General features: G+C 37.7%; 1 long non-coding RNA gene across 1 annotated transcript; it reads left to right on the top strand.

Moving 5' to 3' along the window:
- Window positions 1-6,116: 6,116 nt before the first annotated feature.
- LOC110945141 lies at window positions 6,117-7,761 on the top strand. Its single transcript, XR_002595056.2, has 2 exons — window positions 6,117-6,316; window positions 7,226-7,761. It is a non-coding gene; the product is annotated as an uncharacterized LOC110945141 (long non-coding RNA).
- The last annotated feature ends 1,720 nt before the right edge of the window (window positions 7,762-9,481 follow it).

Raw genomic sequence — 9,481 nt, 5'->3', positions numbered from 1 at the left:
TATCCTATTTCAGCTATATAAATAGTATTGGTGGCATAAAGCCTAATCACGAGGATGTTTTATAATTTTAGCCGAGATTTCAGAGAATCAAAGGCATAGAGGTTTGAACCGTAGTTCTTTTATCTCTTTCTGACAGAGAGTCATAGACTACCACTGCCTTTTGTCTTTATAAGACAATTATTATGGCCCATAGGCACTACATCTCTAATGGATGTTTTAATATGGTTGGCCCGTAGGCACTACATCTCTAATGGATGTTTTAATATGGTTGGCCCGTAGGCACTACATCACTAATGGATGTTTTTAATAATACTGGCCCGTAGGCACTACATCACTAATGGATGTTTTAATAATATTGGCCCGTAGACACTACATCACTAATGGATGTTTTAATAATACTGGCCCGTAGGCACTACATCACTAATGGATGTTTTAATAATACTGGCCCGTAGGCACTACATCACTAATGGATGTTTTAATAATACTGGCCCGTAGGCACTACATCACTAATGGATGTTTTAATAATATTGATCACCTTCATTGGTGATTTAACCCACGATTTATAAATCATTTAGTTGGGTTTTGAAATCCTTAAAGGATTATTGTATAAGAATGACGTGCGTGATTTTTAACGAATCACATCGGCCATGATTGTTAACATGCGTACAGAGGTTAACAGGGAATCAGAATCTTTTCAATTAGGTCGTACCATCTTGATTGGATCTTAAAAGACACCAAGCTAGGTTTCACCTTTTAAGATTCTTTATCTAGGCAGATCAATATAAAAGGAATGGTTTTGATTTATTTTATACATATTAAAACAAAACTCATAACATACATTCCAAAATCTCAAATATTACATATTGCCCTAAACGGGTCTTTCAAATAGTACATACCTCCTTAGAGGTATAAAATAAGTGACAAGTCCACGCAGGGACTAACATAATGGTAAATGTCCACGCAAGGACTTAAAAGATAAGTCCACGTAGGGACTGAAATACGATAAGTGTCCACGCAGGGACTTATTTCAAAGTAGAAATTACATTAGTACAATTATTAAGGGCTAGTGGTCACGTTTCTTCTTTTTGCCCTTTAGTAGGTTCGCCAAGCCCTTGAGAAATCCTCGGTGGCTCTTTTTCTCTTCTTCGAACTCTCTCTCCACACGATCTAGTCGATGGAGTATCTCTTCCTGTTCAGGAGGAGAAAATCGTGGTTGTGGTGCGTGTTGCGGAGCTGGGGGTCTGGGAGGTATTGGATACCCATGAGCTGAGTAGTCCGGTGGTCCCATGTTCCCATGAGCTCCGTCAGGGTAGCGTGCATTATATCTAGCCGACACCACATATGGGTCGCGCTCATAATTGTAGTTGTATTGTGCTTGTGACGGTTCGAACGGGTTGTAAGCCGTTGGACCCGTGTAAGCAGGTATGGGTTGGTCATACCCAAATGGTGGCGAATTTGCTGCAGCTGGTGCGGAGTTCGCCTCCTGTATAGGACTTGTAGGTCCTTCTTCTTGTAGTGGCGGATAGTGGCTACTACTAGAGTGTCGAGGGGTGCTGAAGTGGATACCCCCTCCTCCTCGTGTGGACATACGAGCATTTGTCCTCCTACGCCTTGGCGGATCAGGCATTACTGGTTGCGCCGGTGGCGGAGGTGGTGGCGTAACTGCCTCAAAGCGTGAATCCTCAGAGGGATCCTGTGGATGTCGCGGTTGTTGTGATGTCTGTTGAGGTGGCGAGTAGTACCACTCATGTCGGTCAAACAACGCTTGGAAACTGTCTGGTCCCTGATAGGGTGTGCCATGGAAGGATGACCCATCAGAGACTTCTATCGGATGCGTGGGCGTACCACGAGCAGGTTCTGTTGGATCAGTATCTTCGTCCATATGATCCTCGGAGAAATGATCTTGCGGCCCTAATGGAACAAAGCCTGAAGGTTCCTGTATGTAGTCAGCCGGATTAAACTGACCTATGTAGTATGGAGTAGGGTCGTCGTAATTTCGGTGTGATACCGAACGTTGTAGAGGTATGAAGGAAGGTTGCGGGTTGTTGGGATCATTCTCTGAGTTTGGCCCAAAGGAGTGCCGGTAGGATGGCGTCGAGCTGTGCGAGGTGGAATGCCTCGCGGGTTCGTAAAGATCTCTTCGTCGTTGTGGTTCTTCGCTCCTTGTCATCGAAGGATGTCTTGTACCTGATGGTCCAGCTTCGCTATCGTGATGTGTCACGACATCTCCTCTGCCTCTTCTTCCCCTTCCTCTTCCTCGGAATATAACAGGTGGCATTTTCCTGCTTTATAAAACTTTAAATTCCAGTAATAAAAGAAAAAGACAAAATTGGAATAACAATTCGAATTTGTCCTAAGTTCTTGTCTAGACTCAAGTATGTGCAATTGTGTCATTGAGATTAAACACATTAGGATAGTGTTTAATTCACTCAATGTTGGCTCTGATACCAACCTGTCACACCCCGATTTCCACGTGTCTCACCGGTGGGCCCGGTGGGGGATTACCGTGACGATGTTGGCAACAATATAGTCAAACCACACAATTATATAAATGCACAGCGGAAGCTTAAGATAAATATATAAACTTCAACCTCTGGTTGTAATATCAAATGTATTACAGAAGTTGAATATATCCACAGCGGATCAAAAAGTAATAAATATTGTTCATTCAGATGCAGCATCGAGTTTGCGAGACTATGTACGATGCTTAGGACGCCTATACCAGCCCATTTCGTATAGTACCTGCACTTAATCTTTTTAGGGAAAATACGTCAGTTTACACTGGTAAATACATTCAACTGACACATTTGAAAATGTTTATTAAAATTGATTTGAATGCACAAGGCACAAACTCTTTTATAACTTGGGAAAATTATTAAAATCTTGTGAACGTTTTACATGTTCTTTTATGCGTTCAGTAGCCCGGGTCGTGCCGGGTTAAAGATTTATAGACACACCACATTGCGTAAAACCGTAGTATAAAAACCAACGGCTACGTCTTTTAATTTAATGTCGACAATATATACCGGGTGTACGCCTACACCGGGATGTCGATGGTCGTGCCATTTCGTAAAATGATGCCAAGGATATCCGGGACAACGGTCATTAAACCCCCCAAAGGCTTTTAAGAAACAAAACTGTTTAAATGAGCCGATCATATTATTTAATTAACCACCTAAGCGATGGAAAAATATAATGCTCAATCAAGCGGTATTAACATACCGTAACCCAAGCCCATATAGGGGAAATAAGTTAAAGTATTTACCTTTGCAAGTATATATCCTTAACTCGATTAAATCGCCGATAGCTTTTACCGGGGCTCCTAATCTGGAACGAAGGTTTTAATTAACCTCTTAGAATCCTAACGAGTCTTTATAATGGCCGTAGCCTAGACCGGTTGGTTCCGATATGTGAATACGGTTTAATCGCGTGAAAAGGCGAAAACCGATAATGGAATGTGATTCTGCCCCAAACAAGTTCAGAGACTTGTTTTATATGGGTTCAAGGTTCACACTCTGGATTTTGGGGTTCAAATAATATAATTTGACCCGTATCGGCTAATTTATGAAAACTAGTTTCATAAGCCGAACCGTGCGCGCAAATAGGCGAAACGGTTTACCATGGGAGTCCTACGCTTATTTCCTAAGTCAATATGCCTTAAAGAGGTTGTGGTATCAGTAGGATACCTCCCGTGATGCCCGTAACGAGTTTAAGTTAATATCATGCCCCGTAAGGGCTTTTCGGTCATTCTAAAGACTTTTAAAGAGCTTTTCGAGTTCTACAGGAAATCTGAGGTTCCCGAACAGTTTATAAAGTCTAAAATACTTTATTTATTATTTAAAATCAGTAGCAACTGGAATCGGGTCAAAAGACCTTGTAGAACTCAAGTTTTGGCCGAAAAGGGCATATTCGGTATTTACCGAACCGTAGCCATAACCGCAGGTTATGAGCAAGGTAAAAATTATTAAAAATCTTTAAAATTCCCAAAATATTAATTTATAACAGTGGGTAAAAGTTTTGGTGACGAAATCTTGGTTTAGATGGGCGTTATGCTAATTGCGCCGTTTATTACAAAAGTTTATTTAAATTACGCTAATTAGCATAACTCTCATTCTAGACCTCGGATTGACGTGAAACTTTAAGGACATGCTTATAATTTAATAAGCAAGGTTATGGTCCGTTCACGTGTCCGAAATACTCGTTTTATTTTCAAAATGGCGTTACGGTCAACTTTTAGGCGATTAACGGAAATGCGCAAAAGACTCGGATAACTCATGAACCGATTACAGAGGTTTATACCATCATGTAACCTGGTCCTAAGAGAGTCCTAAGGTATATCTATACCTCACTAAAACGGGTCAGAACTGAAGTCAATGCAAAAGTCAAACTTTTGCGACATTCGGCTCCGAACCGGGTCAATATAGCAAATGGTCGATTCAAACGAGCGCAAACAAGTTTATATACTTAATATCATGTTTTATGAACATCAAAACAGGCTTCATAACGTATACATTACAGATTATGTAGAAAACGGCAAAATAGCTTTCTGTTGACTTTTTAAGTGCGCGTTTGACTCGATATTTGACATAGTTAGAGTGGTGATCAGAGGGAACCCTTTTAGAGGTTTATTACCCACATAAATACCAACTCAAAACCACTTTTGATTCGTCATAAGACTGAACCATTTGCAAGTTATTGTAATGACAACCGTTAGTTACGACGGTTGTGTTTATAAGCTATAACTATGGAAATGCAAGACCAAAATGGTTATGAACGACTTACAGAAGTGGTATCTTGCTTAGAGAGCAGAAGAGAATGCTAGAGAGCTCTTGGAATGATCAGATGAATGTGTTTTGTGTTGTGTGAATGTTATGCACATAATGTGGCTATTTATAGTGAAATTTGGGCTCTAGGATCATTACAACACATGCTACACTGAGTATGGATGATGGGCAGGTGCCCCTAAGTGATATGGGTCGAGTAGGGGGCGCCCATGCCTCATTGATTGAGGTTTTGATCATTCACAAGCTCAAAAGGCAAGTAGTTACTAACTTTCTGCATCTGGGCGTTTTACGTGGCCCGCATGGGAGTCCCATGTATGTTTAATGCGGGTTGCCTGATATTCAAATATCAGGCGCGTATTTTAGGAGGCTCGCGGCCCGCCTACACTTAGGCTATTACTTAACGCGGGTCGCGAGAGGCTTGGTTTCCAGAAATTTTAAATCTTTTGAAATGATTATCAGAATCTGGTAATTAATAACGAAATCTTTCGTAATGATTTACCTGACCTTTCGGGTTTGAAGGGGTAACTTTGCGGTTTGGCCCTTGGTTAATTACAACTAAGGACCTCGTGTTATTTACCCGCGTTGTTAAGTCCCCGATTAGTTTATTAATTATTCAGAAAGCCTTAACTTTCATTATTGACGCTTTTAACCCTTCTCCTACGAATTCGATCGTAACTTTCTCGTTTCATAACGAAACTTCGCGAAATTTATATATTATATTTTAGTGAGTGTATAATACCGTTACAAAGCCTTGGGAACGTTAAAGGGTCACTCAGAGGTATAATTAAACATGTTGACACAGTTAACCCCTGTAGCTTGTAATCTCTCACTTTCTTTCGTGTTTCGCTTTCGTACGATCTATGATACATTCGTTTGAAGGTTCAAGCATTTATTTAGGGTTACTATACAGTATATTTACCCTTGTTGACATTTATAACCCTCGAATTTATATACTTTCAAGGTTTGTCAAAATTAATCCTTTATTCAGTATTAATGCCACGTGTAAACAAATGACACGTGTTAACACATTATTGGACGCAAAAATTCAAGGTGTTACACCTGACTTTATGGGATTCTCCCTGTTTAGTCGTTTTCACTGATCAGACATGCAAAAGTCATGACCGGTGACCTGTATAGGCAGGACCTTGCTTTATGGGATTCTCCCTGTTTAGTCGTTTTCATTGATTAGACATGCAAAAGTCATGACATGTGACCTGTCAACAGTCCTTTCAAATCATAATTTTTATATTTCACTACCTTTTTGTTTTCCTTTTACTTTATTCATCCTTTATATTTAGTATAAAAAATATAAATAATCCATTGATCATTTGTTTACGGCTTGCATCACGGTTGTGCTTCTTTGGCAGTTTGTGAGCGATTGGTGTAAGATCCCCAATATCTACGATGTCAGTTTCAAAGATATATTGGAGGTTTCTAGTGTTAGCGGAATTAAAGATCCATAGTGCTTCAAGGTATCATGGTTATTGGATGTTGGAGTCTTTGGAAGGCGAGGAACAATCTCATCTTCTCCGGTAAGCAAGTTAAAGTTGAAGAGGTTTTTAGTGAAGTCAAGTCTTTAAGCTTTCTCTGGTTTAAGAGTAGGTCGAAGTTTAAGTCGGTAACTTGGAAGGATTGGTGTAAATTTGTAATTATGTAATTGCTCTCTTGTTTTGTTTGTGCGCCCCGGTTTGTGGTTGCCGTTTCTAATGAAGTTTGCTTTTAAAAAAATCTTTTTTTTTATTTATTTGTTCTTTTAAACTTTATTAATATATCATTTTCATACATGTGGATTTTACTTTATTATATTTACTAGCTTACATACCGATTATACGAGTTGAGTATTGAAAAAAAATGTAAATCATGAATGTGTATATAATCTTTATCGGTGAAATGACTTATTACATATAACACGAAACAAAATAAAAGGTTACATTTTTAACTATCCATATATAACTTCTAAGTTTTCATCGTTCTTTTCATTCTCTATAATTCATCTTATTATTTACTCCTACAAAACAATAACGCTGATAAGATTGTAAATATTCTAAAACATAATTGTATATTATAAGGTTGTAGAAAAAAAATCTGTATATTATAAGGTTGTAGCAAATGAATTGTAATTAAATTGGTATTGGATATCCATTATATAATAAATACGTTGATATAAATACTATTTTTTTAAAAATAGTGATAATTATACGAGATACAAATATCATCCTAGAATAGAAAATATTACATATTTAAAAACAATCATACTATAAATAACATATGCGTTTAAAATATAGGATTGAAGTTTTTGAAATTATAACTTTCAGTGTCAAGATAACTTCTTTAATTGGTAGTTGGTATTTAGATATTCAAATTAATATTTTAAAATATTTTAACGTCCTTGTATAACCTTTTTAATGGAGCATTTGTTTGTGTCATGCCAATTTTCTCAGACCATTTGGCAGCTCTTATCACAGTGGTGTCATGTTTCTTCTATTTATGCTTTCCACTTCCATGACTTGTTACAGCTACATCAGAGCTTTAGCAGGTCAAATAAACAACGTAAGGTGTATCAGATAGTCATTTTAACGGTTTTATGGAGCTTATGGAGAACAAGAAATAATGCGGTCTTCAACAACAAACAACCTCATATTGCAGTCGTGATTGAGGAGTCGAATGCGCTTAGTTTCCTTTGGGTTAAGTACCGTTGAAGTCGAGTAATGTGTCTTGGGAGGCATGAAAGAAATTTGATCTTGTTGCTTTGTTTAAGTTTTGCATTGTTGTTTTTTGGTGTATGGTTTGGGTTTTGTTGTGTTGGCCAACCTCTTGCTAGTTGGGGTTTATGATTATAATAAAACGAGGTTTAGTTGGTCGTTCAAAATAGGAAGTTGAGAAAGATTTATTGATATATCTATAATATGTATATATACACACATGCATTTGTAATATCAAAGAAATCTTAATAATAGAAGAAGAGATTCGGTTTTGATGCTAACACGTTTGAAATCGTTTATTAGAATAAAGATATTTGATATTTGTATTTACTTGTTAATCGTTGTCTGAATAACAATAACAATGCATTTACTATTTAAATAGTTTACTTATTAATATTTAATTTAATTTAATTTAATTTAATTAATAATAATAATTAATACCTAGTATACAACATTATATATATATAAAAAGCTTTTGTAAAAGGTTTGTTTAAGAACACGTTAAGACACTATATTATTGGCTTATCGCCTAGCTTAGAATTTATAATCCACATCTTTATGTGTGCCCAACTTCGTATTTGAGAATTATCATATTAAGATAACCATGAAAAAAGAAGAGAGCAAAAGCATTATAGTCTAGTGGTAATAAGGTGCTTTTCTTTAAATCGATGATGGTTATATTTTGAAGGCAGACATTGTGGTAGACTCAGGACTAGAATTAGTGGATGCTTTTGTACATTTTTTAAGAACGGCGAACACTACACCTAATTCTACCCCAATGTCCGCTATAAGACTCGAACCCTCACTGTCATGAAAGAAGACTACTTTGCACACATAATACCACTAGACTATAAGCACTTCAGTGTATGTTCCTCTACTTAAATATCCATATTGTTATTTAGATAGTAATTAGGAAGCGTGCCCCCACGTTACTGTGGAAATTTCGTGTATATGCACAATCAAAACATTGTTTATAGGTTCATTTCATTTTTATACCCATTTCCAACTTAAAAAAAAGAAAAGAATTTGAAGCTTATTTCACCCCTAAAATAAAGAACTTTTAAATACTATATTCATACATACTATATAATGAATAATGGATTTTAGTGTTTTACATACTATATAATGAATAATGGATTTTAAAGTTGTAGGATATCCGTGGTATATATTTTAGTTTTATTTTATGAACCCGGTTCATATCAAATATGTGTTTATTTTGTCATAAGGATTTAGTCAAAACATTTTTGACAAAAGAGTGCATGTAGAAGTAGGTTATTCAAAATAAACTTTAACTAGTTAAAAAAAATGTATACACATTTTTGGCAACGGAAGCGAATGTAACAAAATTAACATAAACACTTTTATACCAATGAATACCCGTAATGGAACAAGGTCACCATCATGCAAACACGAAATAGAACATCAACCATAGGGGGTTTAGATATACCTTCGGTTAGTAAATAACCGGTTGAGACACCGAGGTTCAACGAACGAATGCTAGTTACAAGAACGAAAGATACGCGAATGTGAGCCGGGTCTCGGCGGTGGTGGCCGGCGGTTCAGGCGGCGGCGACCGGCGGAGAGCGGCGGCGGCGAGGTGGACCGGCGAGACGGCGGCGGACTACCGAGGCGGTAGGGACCGGTTGTGGGTGTGTGAGTTGAGAGAGTTTTGCAACCTTGTGTGTTTTTCTTCTCAAAACAAGACCCATATTTATAGGCCATGGACAACTTGTATGCTTGCCAAGTGTAAGACATGCAAAATTGCATGTGTTTTGATTGGCCACAAGTTAGGTGGATGACAAGTGGTGAAAAGATTCCTTGCATGTAATTCCATTGGCTGAAATCTAGGTGCTTGCCAAATGGCGATACAAGAGAATTCTTGTCCCACCCGATTTACGAACCCGTCTCTCAGTTCAATACCCGCGTATCGTTCGTAGTTACCAGTTAAATCAGTTAAGTGGATTTTAGTTCGTTGACCACGGTGTAACTCTTACG

This window comes from Helianthus annuus, chromosome 6 (assembly GCF_002127325.2).
Source record: "Helianthus annuus cultivar XRQ/B chromosome 6, HanXRQr2.0-SUNRISE, whole genome shotgun sequence".
In the NCBI taxonomy this organism is placed as follows: domain Eukaryota; kingdom Viridiplantae; phylum Streptophyta; class Magnoliopsida; order Asterales; family Asteraceae; genus Helianthus; species Helianthus annuus.
The sequence above is the reverse complement of the archived record's forward strand: the minus strand, read 5'-3'. Positions and strand labels throughout refer to the sequence as shown.